We start from the raw sequence: 17764 nt of genomic DNA, 5'->3' as shown, positions 1-17764 counted from the left end.
AAGACGTATAGGGGGGTGGGGGTAGCACCCCCACAGTTTCTTGATCCGGTCGTGAGTGGGGGTGATGTGATCAGCATCACCCCCCTGACCGCCTTTACCCCCAGGGTTTTCCCTAGTACCCATGTCATTTGATGCTGGGTGTGCGCCGGGTCCGTTTCCAACGTTCCAGAGAGAGAAGTAAGGTCATATATATACTTCAGATTGTTGCTGCTTAAATGCATGAACAATTCTTTTGAGGAAAAGGAGCGCACACATTTGAGAGAGAATGTGGCATATGAATTGATCACGTAATGTATTTATATATATATATATATATATTAAAGAAACTTTGAATACATACACAATTTAGCGTTAACATGTTGCATATGCATTTTCTTATTTTACGTCGCTCCATGTTGCATATGTGTAAAATATATGTTGTACATGAAAGTTATACGTGTCCTATGTAAAAAATTAAGTTCATCATGCATATTCTGTCTTTCAAAAATACAGTTTGTGTGCTTGTTTTCCATTATTAGCTAATATGAAATTGAACATGTTGGAAAAATACCGGGTGATCCGTTTGAGATGTTAGAAAAGTAAACCTTTATACACAAGAGATTAATGTACGTATCTCCGAGCAACTTGTAATATAAGCAGAAAGGATGCAAGTTTCGAATTCAGCCACATGGCGGCGGTAATGTGCGTGGTAACAAAGGTGGTGATCACGTCACAACAGCGCACACAGTATGTCATATGGTATGCGAAATTTTCGAGTATTACATGCATGCTACTGCCGCCACGCAGCTGAAGTCCGTAAACCTCCACTTATTTGAAACTTACACCTTTTCTGCTTATATTACAACACGCTGCTCGGAGATACGTACCTTAACCTCTTGTAATACAAAAAATGTATTACAAATTTTTACACAATTCATCAAAGTGTAGATGTAATGTAATCATTATTATTTAATTAATTCGATTTTTCTTGCATAACACAACACAATGGTGGTGTTGGATTCTCGTTAGATTCCTTTGTGCGTAAAAATCTTGCATACTGGAAACTAGAGTACTACATTATGAAGCACGATTTATAAAGGACTTCCTTAATCAGTTCTGCAGAGAAGCCCAGAACTGGTGGTACATATTAATCATCTATTAACCTTTTCGACCTGTAAATATAAAGTTGATACAGTCGCTATTTATGTTAAACTTTATCTTTGTGTTCTTTGGTATTCCGAAGAGTCATTATCGAAATATTGTTATTTGATGTTGCTCGAACTTTTTTTGTTCATTGGAGTTTAAAGATATCATCTCTTTCCTGTTACATATCACTTTTGGAGGAGGGGGACAAGTGCCCCTCTGTACCCTGCTATATCTGCCAATGCAACACAATATATTAAAAATTTGCCCCCTCTAGGATTGACTTTGCTCCCCCTAATAAGAATTCCTGGCTACGGGCCTGGTGGCATGGAATTGAGTATTGTCTGGAAATCTTGCATGCTACAAGAGGTGCACATATTGAAGTATACTACATGTGACTTTGTGTATGTATTAATAAAACTTTACATGTTTCTATATCATGCTATCACCCTGTAATTCTATGAACAAATTACAAAGTAAACTTGTTTCCATATCAGTCATGAAACAATGAACATTGCTGTCTCAATAAAAGCTGTCCTCGATCCTGCGTTCACTTTCACTCACACAGGCACACAAACAATCATTGTCACTCTCTCTGCATCCACAGTGTGTGGTAGATGGGGGAGGGAGGTTCCCTTTCAAAGATGATACAAATATCTCAAAGGACTTCTACTAACTGGAGGTCAAAAATTGAACTGAGTCCGTTCCTCAGTGAACGTTTTGTGTAGTCCTTTATAGACAACATAGCTATGGTCTATAATTTCAAAGACGTTCGGAAAAAAACTTGAAAAATAATTAGTGTATGCATGTAATAAATATGCAGCAACATAAAGAAACATTAAACTTCTTCCACAAGTCTCATTTCAAATGTTCCTGCATAGCTTTAAACAGTCTCATACATAATGCAAGCATAACTTCATTTCTCTAGTGTAAAATGATAACTAGAGCCCGGAAGTTCAGGCATTTATTTTCGTTAAAATAGGCAGGCAAAAAGGCATTTATAATGTGGAAAATAGGCACAAAAAATGAAAAAAAGGCAAAATAAACCGAAAAAGGCACATTTGGAAAGCGCTCACTTTTATCTATAATTTCTGGCAAAATGTTAAAATCTACATTGGAAAGAGCATTTCAATTTTCTCCGTCTTGATTGCACATAACTACAAAGTGTTTTTTTAAGTTCTCAACATTCATTGATAGTAGTCTCTGAGAGAGAATGTTTTTCATAATAGAAAATGATCTTTCTACTTCCACAGAAGTTATTGGAGCATACATAAAACAAGCTAATGTAGCTGGACTCATTTTGGGTAACAGCATTTTCACCTTTTAGAATATCACAAATTGTTTTCAATTGTTTCAGGTCCTCATTTGCACTCACTATCCGTTTGCACTTTTCCGCAACAGCTGACCCCTTTTCTCCTGGCACTTCCATCTGCATAGATTCCTCGAAGATTTTCATGGATGCTATAATTGTAATTGACTCTGGCAATGCACCATAATGTGCAAAAGTAAACTTGAATAGCACAGGAGTTTTTTCACTTCACGAATTGAAGCCGCTTCATTTTCTGGAAGAGCATCTATCACCTCACTGATTTTTTTCAAGGTTGTTAGCATAATATATAGCTTCTGATATCCAGGTTCCCCATCTGGTCAAGACTGGTTGCGAAGGTAAGCTAAGCTCAGATGCAACTTCCTTAAATTTTCAGGTTCAAGAGGGAGATTTCAGGAATATCTTCTTTGTGTTCGAAATCAACCTGTCCACTTCAGCAGTCAATCATGCACAAGGAAATGTTAACCGAAAGGCAATATCCTAAATGAGCATGAAATACATTTTTCTTACACTTTTCTCCTTCAGCAATGTTGAAACATGTATGAGCTCAATATTACTTAAATAAGGCGAAAATTATTCACATAATAAACGGAAGAAAAATAAATAACAAAAACGTTTTTTGGAGAAAAATAATTTATGTACACATTTTTTTTAAAAAAATGGTCAAATTTCATTGAAAAAGGCAAAAAAGGCATTATAATTAAAAATAGGCAGTGGGGTCCCAAATAGGCAAAATGAAAAGGCTTCTAAAACATTCGAAACAACATAAGAAACGTATATCTGGAAAAATTTTATCAATATATGCAGTAGATAAAAAGAGGCATTTTGCCAAACTTCCGGGCTCTAATGATAACAATTCTACCCTATTTGTGAAACAATATTTTAATCGATGAAAATATTTTTTAGCTCTCGAAAGCTTGGAATCCTTTCCCCAACTCACCTTGTCGATAGCCCGAGAGAATCTTTTAATCATTCGTCGCCAGAAAAGCTTCTAGACTTACTTCAACATATTAATCACATGGCAGGAAATTGTAAGAGGATCTACAAATTTCTTCACAAGCACCATGGGATTATTCTTTCATGCAATACAGAGTATTTTAATCATGTTTAACTAGTTCAATGAAAATCGAACAGAGCACAGTATCAATTGTACCAAGAAGTCTTACTCACTGCTGTTAATTTTAACAGCCTTTGTAATATCTTCTTAATCAGGATATTCATGTAGGCTATCTCTTTTAAACAAACAATTGGATTACAATGTATAGCTAAGTAAATACAGTAGACATTCAAGAAGCAACAAGATACAGTAAAGCAAGTTCACCTTACATATATAAATAATTGTTCTGTCAATTTCCTGTTGGTGGGATTTCTGACTGTTATACAGGAAGCACGGGTTTGAATAGGGATGGCCAGATCCGGACCCTAAAATTTTTCGGATCCGGTTGGCCATTCCACATGAGTGCTTCTTTGGAAAGTAAGAATGTGTTTATAACATATTGTTACCTGCTAATATATATATATATATATATATATATATATATATATATATATATATAGTGTGTGTGTGTGTGTATGTGTGTGCACGCACGCGTACGTGATTTGTAATTAATACACTTACATTAGTCTTACACTTTGTACTTATATAACACTGCATATATTATAATGTTTTATTTTAATTTTTAAAACTGTAACTGTAGAACAATTGTATAATTTTTGTATAACATTTCTATCTTGTTAAATGTGTTAAAGGTTTTATCCTGGAATGGAATGTCTCACATTTATGTGTGTTTCTATTTCCAATACATTCGAATGAATACATATTCGTTTCAATGGCATTTACAAAATCACCTCTGACATTTTATGTTAACCAAGTAAGATTATTTTTGTGCACGAGTGTGTTAGCCGATGCGTAGCAAAGTATTTTAGGAACAACACTTGAGAAAAAAATCTTGTAGGACTAACTAATGAAAAATTTCTTTGTAAACGAAGATCATAATACCTTTTAAGGTGTGGTAATATTATAATGGGATTGAGATACGAAACTCTCGGATCCAGATCCGGAATTTTTGGATTCGGATCAGATTAAGGAACTTTCAAATCTGGATCCCTTTGGCCATCCCTAGTTTGAATCTCACACACTGGCTTAGATTAAGAATGTGTGAAGCTCATTTTCCACATTCTTATGTGAGTGGCATGGTATGGTGCACTAAACTTTTTACAATTTAAGTTAAATTAGAATTCATAAATCTCTCACAGTGGCTGTCGATCTTAACACTGTATACAAGAGATCTGTTGGGCAACACTTGCATCAGTTAACATGCTCAATGCAGAAACCATCGGTCTGCGTTTGCGTGCTGTTGTCTGATGTGTGGCAAATGGCATCTGGTGCTTTGTTGGGAAACAAGAGTGACAATTTTAGTGCTGCTGTTGTGAGACAATGTTTGGTGGGAAATCTGGTGTAGTTTCAACGAACGATTTTGTTTATATAACTTACATTTTGTTCTACTTTTGACTAATTGAGAATGTGAGGATGAGGGATGATGGAATTGATGAAGATACCATGTTGGAATTCCTGGCATCATACCATGCTGTGCTAACCACTATGCTGGTGCGGTTTCAGGTTACCGTTTCATCCATTTGGAAGTGCTGCAATTTATATTTCAAATACGAATAAATAAACTTACTGTAATCTGAATTGGTCTACTATACTCTGTCCCAGGATTCTCTGGAGCAAGGAGTGACTCAAGTGGGCTCGACCTATTAAAGCATGAGAGGGAAAGGGATTATATCAGTGGTGTATAATCTGGGTCATCTATGTAATGGGAGATGACCCAGCTATAATTTTTAAAAAAAAGTTCTTAATTCCTTCGTGACATTCCTTCAAACCAATCATCGATTCATACATTTCTTTGCTTCCAGCATGCGAATGTTCCCAACCGTTCGACGGTGAATGTCCGAGAAGCTTTCTCCAGCTGGAGGAATCTCCAGGCAGGGTGAGATTCCACTGCCTCCCTTTGAATCTCTTGACGAGGAGGTAGGGGAGAAGGGAAAGAAACACTGCCTCTCAGGCACTGTGAATCCGTGGCCAGGGTAACCTCCTTCTGGAGAGAGTCCACCAGTTGCACTCTCCACCCCCAGAGGCTTTCCCGTTCTCTCAGCTGCCGACCATTCTGCCATTCTTCCCCGATGGCCTTTGTATCGTCGCTGTGTTGTTTACAGCAGGGAAATTTCTCAGGAACGGGAATCCTAGGTTCACAAATTACATACTGAAAAGGGAAGTATGGAAAATATGATACATCTGAAAATGTGCGATAAACTGGGAAATCTGAACAACATGGGTAAAACGATTTTATGCTAATTTTCCATTTACATTTGTTTCTGTCTTCCTGAAACACTATTAAAACAATTTCATTGTTACATTTAATTTTTATTTCTTTTTGTATCTTCTTTCCCCAGAATAAATATTTGTGAAGTCTCCAGATTGTACCTCTTGTGAAAGATCAATGTCTTGAGCATCAAAATTTCAAGATATACAGCAGAAAGAATAGTATGTGTAAATCACAGTGGTAAAATTAACTGAAAAGAAGTATACTGTATTTACCTAGCTGTGTACACATACATAGTACATATACACAACCACACTTACATACATAATTATACCCTGTCCCTGTGGAGCAAGAGCACGCATAGCATGAGAGAAGCGAGGGAAATCCAGTGGCCATAGCGAAGCAGTGCATGCTGCTCGAAGCCTGATAACTGCAGTCTCTTTCCCCCCCCCCCCTTTCAAGCAATGCAGTTCTCTCTCACGTGTTCATTGGTGAAGCAGTCTCGCGTCACTACTTACGCAGAGACTTGTTTTCATTCGTCTGCTCCAGAGTTAGCTGGGACAGAGTGTATGTGTAATATCTTTGTTTTGCTCACCATTCTGTTTCTCTCCAGACTTGTATAGATCGTCCATCAGCCTCTATCTATAAAAAAAAAAGAAAAAAGAATGGAAAAGGAACCATATATTCTGAAAACCTTATGATATATATTACCATCTCACCTCGCTTATTTCTCTTGTGGCTTAAAGTTCTTACCAGTGGAATATTCTGAAAATTTAACCTGCGATATTGCAACACTTCTTACTTATTGTACATACAGATCTAGATTACTTAGATGTAATAGAAATAAAAGATCAATGGACGCATGCAAGTAAAACAAAAACACAAGTCTGACAACTTCAAATCTTCTGGCAATTTCTATATTTTTCATAAAATTCTTTTCATATACCTTGGACCTAGATTTCCCTACACCACGGGAAATTTCTGATCATGTAGCAACACTGCATTTGCCATTACTTAAAGCTTGTTCTAATAGTGTGCAAAATATATGATGAGTAATTGCTCATATATTAAAGTCAAATTCTTCTTTGTAGCTAATCAGTGGTGATTTATTCATTCTAGTTTTTGGACTTTTAACCACTGTTATTTTTTAGAGAGATTTACCTACGTTTCGGAGGCTGAATCTGCCTCCATCTTCAGGGTAGCGTGTAGTCTGTTAGAGCATATAAATGGTTGCAACTTTTTGTATATCGAGGTCCTTGTGACCAACAGACGCAGTGGAGCCTAGGCCACCAAGAATAATCCTCCAAGGCAATCATTTATATGATCTAACAGACTACACGCTACCCTGAAGACGGAGGCAGTTTCAGCCTCTGAAACGTAGGTAAATCTCTTTAAAAAATAACAGTGGTTAAAGTCCAAAAACTAGAATTAAAGTCGGAACGACTTTAGATGACTGGACCCCTCTCCGATTTTCTTCATATTTTTCATACTCACTAATTGAGGCCTCCTAATCACGAACCTGAAGTTAAAATTTGTCGGAAACTTCTAGAAATTGCAAAATAAGCGAAAATAAGGCGTTAGTTTTCGGAATGGAAACCGTCGATTTTCGCGAAATTTTTTGTTTCACAAGCAAATATATATATTCCCGATACTACCACGACACGAAATTTGAACTATGTTTGCCTAACCTAACTGAAACTAACATAATCATGCACCAATGGTTCGTGGGGCTAGCGTCAATGGTTTGCAATTTGCAATTTCTAGATCCTGATACTAGCAAGACACGAAATGTTAACTATGTTTGCCTAACCTAACCGAAACTAATCTAGCCACGTGCCAATGGTTCGTGGGGCTAGCGCCAATGGTTCGCAATTATTTGCAATTTCTAGATCCTGATACTACCACGACACGAAATTTTAACTATGTTTGCCTAACCTAACCGAAACTAATCTAACCAAGTGCCAATGGTTCGTGGGGCTAGCGCCAATGGTTCGTGAGGCTAGCATCAATGGTTCGCTTTTTCTAGACGTTTCCGACAACTTTTAACTTCAGATTCGTGATTAGGAGGCCTCAATTAGAGACTATGTCAAATATGAAGTAAATCGGAGAGGGGTCCGGTCGTCTCAAGGCATACCTTAAAGTCAAATGTTTAAAAATATATGAAAGAAATTTAGTTTACTGGCAGTAAATGTGATCACATGGAGAATATGCCACTGGTTCTTACAAGCATCTAAACACAATTTCCAATGTAACATTTCGGGACAAAACACGTTCCCTTCATCAGACATGTTATTGTTATAACTGTAAAATCAATGTGTGATGAAGAAAGGGTGTGTTCTCCTGAAACTTTACATTAAAAAATCTGTTTATATGCTTGTAAGAAACATAAACTACATGAGAAATAATTCTACAATGCAAGCAATACACACATACATACAAGAAAAATCATCCCACCAACATGTCATGTATTATTTTCCACCAACTGTGCTTTACAGTCTTCTTTGAATTTTTGTTTGAAGTCCACTTATGTGCAAACAGGCTAATCAGGACTGGGCGTAATGTTTAAAGTAAGATATGAACCACTGTGTGCCTCCACCAGGTATCAAACATGGGTTCCCTTGATTACAAGGCGATGACGTTACAACTAAGCCATGGAGGAGGCACTAATGCTGCTGGACTGTAAAACCATCCAAATCCTTGTGAACACCGAAAACATCCTGCCTTCAGGGTTGAAACTGGGACAGATATTTAAGTGCTGCTCGCCAACAAAAGTGTAACAGTTTAATTTCCAGTTTAATTTGTGTGAAACTATGTAACCTGATCTCTTTCAGTCCCAGGCACATATACAACTGGCTACAAGGAGAAGGTCACTTGTTATTATTTTTTTTGGGGGGGGGCATAGACTTTGGGGAGGCTCAGCACCCTGGAACCCACCACTGTGTGTCGTATAAAAACTTATCCCAGTAATGTGATGATTTTGAGATTTGATATCATCAATAAATCATAAAATTACTGGGACCGTCTCATCAAAGAAGCAATAGCCAGATATGCACGCCACTGATATATTTTGGAATACAATAGTGAGAATAATATCTAAAACTGTTTCTGTGAATTTAATGGCTGAGCATCAGTGCCGGATCTACAAATCTTGGGCCCCCCACAAAATATTACCAAAGGACCCCTCTACCCCCCCCCCCACACACACACAGATATATATAATGGATGTGTGTAATTATTGACCTCATGCTGACAAAGTCTGATGTGTTCCAAGCAGATGGCCGCCATATTGACTTCAACTCAAGAATTTTAAATGGAAAGGGGGGTAATGTGATATATGTATATATGATACTGTTTTCTCACATCTGGAAAATTCTACATTTGTTACAATAATGCAGTCATAACTCTTTTCTGATTCAAGATTGGTTGAAGAAACCTTCCCCACTGTATTTCTCGTGAAATTCTAGCCTGACCTGATTTGATTCTAATCTGACTGTCACGTGGGTAACCCGGGGTGAGTGGTGAGTGATCGGTAAAAATTTACTATCCTTCGGACACCTCTAATTTTTTCGTTTCGTCAATTTTTGACATTCGTACTTATGTATCTGCTTCGCGGAACATTCCTGCAGGTGTATCAACGTTGTTTTGATGAAATTTGAACTGTTTCCTAACCTAACAGAACTAACCTAACCACGCGCCAATGGTTCGTGGGGCTAGCGCCAATGGTTCGCAATTATTTCCAATTTCTAGATCCTGATACTAACACGACACCAAATTTTAACTACGTTTCCGGTACTTGTTTACTATCCTTCGGACACATTTATTTATTTTTACAGAAGAAACTACTTACCGTAATAATTTCCTGTAGCATTGTCTAACATCGGGAAGGTGTTTTGTGTGATGTGGGAATGTTTCATAGCTGAAATTCATGTTGTTCGTTGAAAATTAATTCTCCGACGGAGAATAGCTAGCCCCACGAACCATTGGCACGTGGATAGGTTAGTTCTGTTAGGTTAGGAAACATAGTTAAAATTTGGTGTCATGTTAGTATCAGGACCTAGAAATTGGAAATAATTGCGAACCATTGGCGCTAGCCCCACGAACCATTGGCACGTGGTTAGGTTAGTTCTGTTAGGTTAGGAAACATAGTTCAAATTTCATCAAAACAACGTTGATACGCCTTCAGGAATGTTCCGCGAAGCAGATACGTAAGTACAAATGTCAAAAATTGACAACACGAAAAAATTAGAGGTGTCCGAAGGATAGTAAATTTTTACCTTAATTTTCAACAAACATGAATTTCAGCTATGAAACATTCCCACATCACACAACACACCTTCCCGATGTTCGACAATGCTACAGGAACTTATTACGGTAAGTAGTTTCTTCTGTAAAAATAAATAAATGTGTCCGAAGGATAGTAAACAAGTACCAAATTATTTATTTATTCCATTGCACTGTTTGAAAATTGAACCTCAAAACTGAAAAAGGAATATTTGGCAAATACAAAGTTACTTTAAAGTAAGCTGCTTTTATATAATAATGTATTGGATGGTGAATGAAGTACCTATCACTATCTTACCTGTATGATTATGGTACATTCCAGAGTGCATCCCCTCGGGACCCACTATTGTATTTCTTACTAGGACCTGAAATTTGATGCGAGAGGCTGGGTATCAGGTCATGTTCTTCATTATAAAGAACCTTGACTATTTTAGACTGAAATAATTGATTTAACACTTTACTATACCAGAGACGGATTTCTTCAAATTTACAGGAGAAAGTACTTACGCAAATCATTTTCTGTAGCGTTGTTGATGTTCGGGAATGTAGTTCTGATCCATTTTAATGCGAATGCATCTGGTTTTGTACGAAAATCTATTTCCGACGCGCTCGTCAATTTTTGACATTCGTACTTATGTATCTGCTTCGCGGAACATTCCTGCAGGTGTATCAACGTTGTTTTGATGAAATTTGAACTGTTTCCTAACCTAACAGAACTAACCTAACCACGCGCCAATGGTTCGTGGGGCTATCGTGAATTTTTGGGCTAGTCAATGGTTTTTGGGGCTACCCGTGGATGGTTTTTGGGAAATAAGGAACAACAGTAAGTACTCGTTAATGTAAGAAATAGACATTATTTTCGTTAGAAATTCATTATTTCACCTAAATAAATGTTCCGCAATGCAGAATAGTACGTTAGCAATGTAAAAAATTGGAAAATAAATCATTGATAGGTGTCTCTGGTATAGTAAAGTAGTACCATTTATTTTACTTCGCATTTTGTGCATCTTGGCTAATTTGCGAAGATGGGGATGAGTGATGAATTTTTTTTTAAAGATAGAGAGATTCATGAACCCCGGTTGCATAAGCCGAAACCTTTGCCAGAAAGACATGGCAAAAAATCTTCAAAGTTATAATTGAGAAGTTTGAAGAGAATTCCTAGTGATTCCCTGGTTTTTTGGCCAATATACGGTGCATTTCCTTAATAAATAAGAAACAAGCGAAGCGGACTTTCACGAAAACTTTTACTGTAAAAAAAATGACAATAGTTGTAGCGATTCAACATATTAACATTAATTTAAATAAACTGTAAATGAAAGTGTACCAGATCAATATCTATCTACACGCTGGCCTACCAGGTTTGGTCTCCCGAACTTTCATTTTATTACATATATTTATTCCCCCCCAAGTTCAAACAAAGTCAAACATTAGCCATTCAATGACAGATGGTTACTTACCCACTATCATAAAAATTTCTCCTTTCGTCAGCTACTTATTCATTCACACTGTGACAGAGTTGGAATTTCTAAAAAATAATATTAACTGAACAAAGTGTTCATCACTTTGATGGGAAACCAAATAGAAAAACGCGGAAAGTTTATGCTTCCGTCATACTTTTTTCCTTCTGATTAGCAGAAAGCACAAGTTCACTACACACAATGGTACGTATTCTTTTGGCAATGTGGGTGAGTAAACCGATTTACTTTCCAGTCATTGGATTAGACAATCTAATTAATTTGAATGATTTCGCGCAACTTTACAAATAAAAAAACGAAAAAAAACACCATATTCCATCAATACACAGAGTTGTGACTATGGGGGTGAGAGGGGCCATTGCCCATGGCACCTAGTTAAAAGTGACGCCGAACGAGCAAAAAGGAAAAAAGTTTGAAAAGTAAACGTCGCGACGACATGCTTAAAAACAAGTGATTATATATATATAACTTGTTTTAGGTGTTTAAAATACACCACTTTGCTTTTTTTCCTTACAAAGGCTATAAAAATTTCGAACACAGCTAAAAAATGCCGGTCTCGAGTACTCGTGTATGACAGTATGGTATGACTGACCACAGAGAATACTTTATATGACGTCAATCATCATCGAGGGACTGCTTCTTGCGCCTTCATTGAGAAACGATTGATTCAGGGGGGGTTATCCAGAATTTTGCACGGAGCTGAGGGATAAGGCCAAATTTAAGAGGGGTGCAAGAGTACATTTAGTCAAAATCACAATAAATTGGGCCTTTGTGAAAAATTCTAGGCGCTATGGGGCGATGTTTGGACAAACCACTTCATTGAACCAAAACAACGAATCATGAACCTTCTCAGGGGAATAATTGGATACATACGTGAATAAAATCTCGGTTCAGTTCTTACGCCATCATAACAAAAAGAAACCTGCGCGGACCCGCGACTCCAGTAAACCGTACTCCCGCTTGGAGGGGAGGGGGAGAGTGGAGCATGCTTTCTTTATGACCCTAGCGGAAGGTACGGGAAGGTTGTTTTTTTTGTTTGTGGTCGCTCTATACGAATCATTACCGTCTTCTGGGGAAAGATTGGATACAAACATGTTTTGGACGCAAAGCGTTGCTCACTTGATCGCTGAGCGAACTTGAACCTTGCTCGCCGCAGAATTCGTTTTTGTGTTTCGATCTCTTGAGGCAAAGGGAAGAAGAGGAAAACTGTATGAGAATGGCGAGACGAAGCGAACAATGAGGATATATTATATTTATGATGAACGGCTTGCGAATTGCAATATAGCGTAATTAGAGGAAGTTCAAGTAACAGAAGGTGATGTAATATTCCGTTTTTGTAATTGTATTAAAATGAAAGTGTTGTTTATTCCAAATAAGTAAATATGTACCGTAGTTTTGGAAAGTTGTGCAAGGGTGTGAAAATAAAAATTTCGACAGTTTTGTTCACATCAACTATTCTATTTCCATTCCATAATTAACAGCTTTTCAAACACCGACATATTGTCAATTCGACGGAGCCACATTGATCACAGATTATTCAAAGGCACTGATATTTTGATCAATGAGCAATCAGCGTCAAGTAAATGATCTGTCTGTTCAACAAGTTAAAATCTTGTTCAGCGAGCGTTGCTCAAATACTTGACGGGCCTCTTCCTTGGAAGATAAGGTTTTGCATAGTGCAGTTGAAAAAGAGACAAAAAGTGGGGGCAACTGCCCTCACACAGGGCCGCATGGGTTCTGTTGTTTTTAAAATTTTGGGTGTTTTACATGTATTTGAACTTGCTGATGCTGAAACTGGCATTAGTTTTCTCACATCACGCAAGAATTTTTTACAATTCACGATTTATATATGTGGGTTGTGGTATGCACGTTTCAGTACAATGGACATTTCCACTCTGACATGAAAAACGTTTTAAATCCATTCATTTTACAGAGAATGACACAAACATGAGATGTGCAAAATATCTCGGCGATATTGGTTTCGGTTCTCGAGAAACACGCCTTCAAACTCCGCCGAAATTCACCTCCTACGTCACGGATTTGAAAACATCCTCTCCACAGACAGGAGGTCCTCTGACGTCATCACTTAGAAATGCGTGCAGGCGGGGCTTCTGCTCGTCCCGTCAACTTAGCACGAGCCGCGGAAGCGACAGAAAATTCACTTGTCACTGTGTAAAACAAGTATCTTACAACTTCCAGTGCAAAAATCTGTGCTCCATTTCTTGGAGATGAATTATACCCTAGCAGTATAGTAGTATTTACTATAATTCAGCTACTCCGTAGAGGGTCTTCCCATTAGGGTGACAAAGCAAACCTTGTAACAGTCAATGGCTGAACACGTGAACAGCCTTGTTCATTGCGAATACATAGGTTAGTTCTGACTGGCAAGAACTTAATGTTATAGGAATGCCTTTTCTGGAATTACAGTTATTTTCGTCATATTATTTTCTTCACAAATTTTAAGATAATACTTTTAGAACACACTGGTTTACACGCCAATTTCTTCAATATAAGAGGTGATACGGTATAAAAAGGTACGGTGAGTTTTTAATTTCCTGCAGTAAATGACAGTTTTCTTCAGTTAATATATATATTGCAATTTTTTGTATTTAGCCTACTTTTACGTCGCTTTTCCGTTCACTTTGTTTAACCGCAACGATGAGAACGCATGGTTAATTTATTATGTATCATCTCTAACATCCCATTTCTTCCCACTTTTGGCTAATCGCTACAATGAAGATGAATAACTACAAGCTGTATTCGAAGTCGGGGTGCAGGACTACACCCCCCCACACACACACACTACCACCAACTGCACAATCTAAGTATCACCCAACCTGCCATGATAAGAGACGAAATGTTCTTCTGTCCCATCTCATTTCGAAAACATTCACTTGTCCCATCTCCTTTTATGAGACGAGACGGAATATGCCTAGCTGTCCCCAAAGTCTCGAGCAAACATCCTCTCATGTAACAATTTCCAGTTCAATGAAATGTCACTCACAAGGAAACAGTCATGCCCAGGTCGAGAGTCAAACCTCGAACATGCGACTCCCTCAGATAAATCATGCATTTTGTGTATAATCATTACAACGCCAGTTCATTCCTGGTAATTCTGAATCTGCAGTTTGGTTTGCATATATAAGCAGAATAATATTTAGTTTTCGAGGGCTGTACCGTCGAAACGAGGAGTCAAAATAATAATAATAATAATAAAAATATTAAGAAAGTTTTTTTTTGGTATTTATAATGATAAGCCTTTGCATACGTTGTTAATTCTATATTTTTCTAGACTTGAGACGAGAACGAGAATTGCCCTCCCAAACCGAGACGGATATTTATAAATTGAGACGAGACTGTCAATGAGACATTTACAAATAAACACGAGACAGACATTTACAACTCTCAACGAGAACAAGAACAAGGCTGCCATGTTTCGTCTCGATAGGATCCTTAGTGGTGAAGTTGTGAACCAACCAATTAATGCGTTCGGGGTAACGAGATGAGGATCCTTTTTTCGCAGTACAAAATTCAAAATAATTATATCGTACCATTTCAGTATGGGATATTGTTATACACATGGGCGTATATGTAGTTCACGGGAGGGAGGGATGGATGGATGGATCAATTACACAGGGCCGCAAATTAAATTCAATTTAATGTTGTTTTTTGTTTAATAGGTGAACTTTATTATTTGTGCCATGCTGATCACGAATATGAAATTCGTTTTTCTCTATCACGCAAGGTTTTCTTACAAATCAAATTTCAAAATTTGGGCTTTGTCCAATATTGCATACTGTTTTTTTTAATTTTTCTTTTCTTCAATCAGAATAAGTAGCTTATCACACTAAACGCATCAACATGTTTATTTTAAAATGAATATACACAGACACAAATGACCCATATAATATATAAAACGACATATAGCAGTATATAATACACACACAAGAAAATCATTACACAATACATATTTTTCAGTTCTGTTTAGCACGCTTTCTTCTGTAAGTTTTCCTAGCTTTCTTGTGATTTTCTTCTGGCGTTTCTCTGTACAATTCCCAACAGTAGTCAGCCATCATGCTAACACTCCAATGTCCTTCATACCTTTTCTCCATATCGCTCATGTCCTGATGGAACCGTTCGCCTTGTTCCTCACTTAATTCACCGAGATTTTGTGGAAAGTTATCAAGGTGTGAATGCAAAAAATGTAATTTGAGATTTTTGTTGCAACCCAGCTCTTGAAATTTAAGTAACATATTCTCAACAAATTCTCTGTAATCAGGACTTTTGTAGTTCCCAAGAAGTTCAACACTACACTTTTAAATGCTATCCAAGCATCTCTTTCAGCTACAGTCATTGTTTCCTCGAAGTCTTTACCATTCATTACTTTCCTAATGTCTGGTTCAACAAAAACACCTTCTTTCACTTTGCCGTACGACAGGGATGCAAATTTCTTGCATATGAACTGGAAACATTGTCCTTCCTTGTTAAGTGCCTTCACAAATTGTTTAATCAGCCCTAATTTGATATGAAGTGGAGGAAGTACAACTTTCTCAGGACTGACTAAATGTTGTTGTACGATGTTCTTTGAACCCGGGTTCATCGTTTTCCGTATTGGCCATTCTTTTCTTTCCCAGTGGTGATTTCGTGCCCTACTATCCCACTCACAGAGGTAACATGGCATTTTCGTATATCCACATTGTAGTCCAAGTAAAATGCTCAAAACTTTAAGATCACCACACACCAACCAACCATGGTCCTCGTATTTAATTTTATTAAGAACAAGTTGCATATTGCTGTAGGTTTCTTTTAGTGAGACAGAATGAGCAATATTACATATTCCATTATGTAACAGAACAAATTTTAAACTTGTTTTATTCGAGTCAATGAATAGCCTCCAATCAGTTCAAAGACAAGGAAAATTTAACTTAGTCAGCAAACCGGACACATCACAAAATCTTGTTTCGAGAAATAAGGCACAAACTCTTTTTCTCGGTGTCTGTACCAGGAAAATGTTGTTCCACAAGCCAGCAAGTTATTTTCGTTAAGTCTGGAACCAAGAAGCTCAGCTGATTCTTTAGATAAATTTAGGTCTCTAACTAAAGCATTGAGTTCGCTTTGAGTGAACGGTATAGGGTCACGAGATCCGTGATGGGGGTCATAAATATCATCTTCCATTTCACTTCCTTCCACTGAATCACTTAGTGAACCAGGATCACTTACACACTCAAGACTTGATGGAGGTGTCGGTACAGGCAAGTCTGGACCGTGCAACACAGGTCTCATTGCAGAGGGAATATTGGGATACACTATCCTCTCCGTGTTTCTAATATTTCGACCTACAATTTCAAAGGAACAGAAGTAACAATCATTGCTGTGATCCTGAGGCTCCCTCCACACCATAGGTATTGCAAATGGCATAGATGGCCGCTTTCCCGTGCTCCAGTTTCGTAAAGATTCCACACATGATCTACATACCTTGTGAGGGGCCCACGATCTATCTTGATCTCCTAGTTTCATTTTAAAGTATGCGTAATATGCTCTTCTTACAAAATCTGAAATTTTCTGTCTCTGTACCCGGGGAACACATTCACCGCAGATGTAGCAATACATATCTGATCTATTCAGACAACCACGAGATGCCATGGCCACACCATGCAAATTACGACTTTTGAGAGTTACATATAAAATTAATTTCAAATGATATATCAATGTTTTGCATAGTATTATTTTCAGCATTTAGGCAAGAAACATATTAATTAATTTAAATAAAACAAAACTTCTCTGTATTTAAAGATTGTTCTTCTTTATTACTTGTTGAATAATTTTGAAATGTACCAGTGACATCTAGCGACAAACAATTCAATTGCACTGAGACGTGCATACCACAACCACATATAAAAATCGTGAATTGTAAAAAAATCTTGCGTGATGTGAGAAAACTAATGCCAGTTTCAGCATCAGCAAGTTCAAATGCATGTAAAACACCCAAAATTATAAAAACAACAGAACCCATGCGGCCCTGTGTTATTGGTATGATTAGGGTTGCTTTATTTCGTAAGTGAAAATCCAGGACACTGCTGGCCGGAAGCTTGTTGGGGAGCATGGGGGGAGGGGATGTTGGACCCGACCAAGTTGTGTGTTTGTAGTCACGAAGTATTGATACTTTTCTGTTCATCTTGTGTCACTACGTTTTTAAGAACCAAATTTCTTTAATATGATTCGAGGGGGGAAAA

At 37.5% G+C, this 17764-nt stretch overlaps 1 protein-coding gene across 1 annotated transcript in view; it reads right to left on the bottom strand.

Moving 5' to 3' along the window:
• The window catches only part of LOC145978316 (uncharacterized), a 151657-nt gene extending 141287 nt beyond the window's left edge, over positions 1-10370 (bottom strand). The window contains exons 1-2 of the mRNA XM_083110870.1: positions 10355-10370; positions 6371-6417 (exon numbers count right to left, since the gene is read on the bottom strand). The gene's annotated coding sequence lies outside the window, so the exon portion shown is untranslated. The remainder of the gene's footprint in view (positions 1-6370; positions 6418-10354) is intronic.
• Positions 10371-17764: the final 7394 nt, after the last annotated feature.

This window comes from Lepisma saccharinum, chromosome 24 (genome assembly GCF_977018435.1).
Source record: "Lepisma saccharinum chromosome 24, izLepSacc3.1, whole genome shotgun sequence".
NCBI lineage: Eukaryota > Metazoa > Arthropoda > Insecta > Zygentoma > Lepismatidae > Lepisma > Lepisma saccharinum.
Note: the sequence above shows the minus strand (reverse complement) of the source record. Positions and strands in the feature narration are given on the sequence as shown.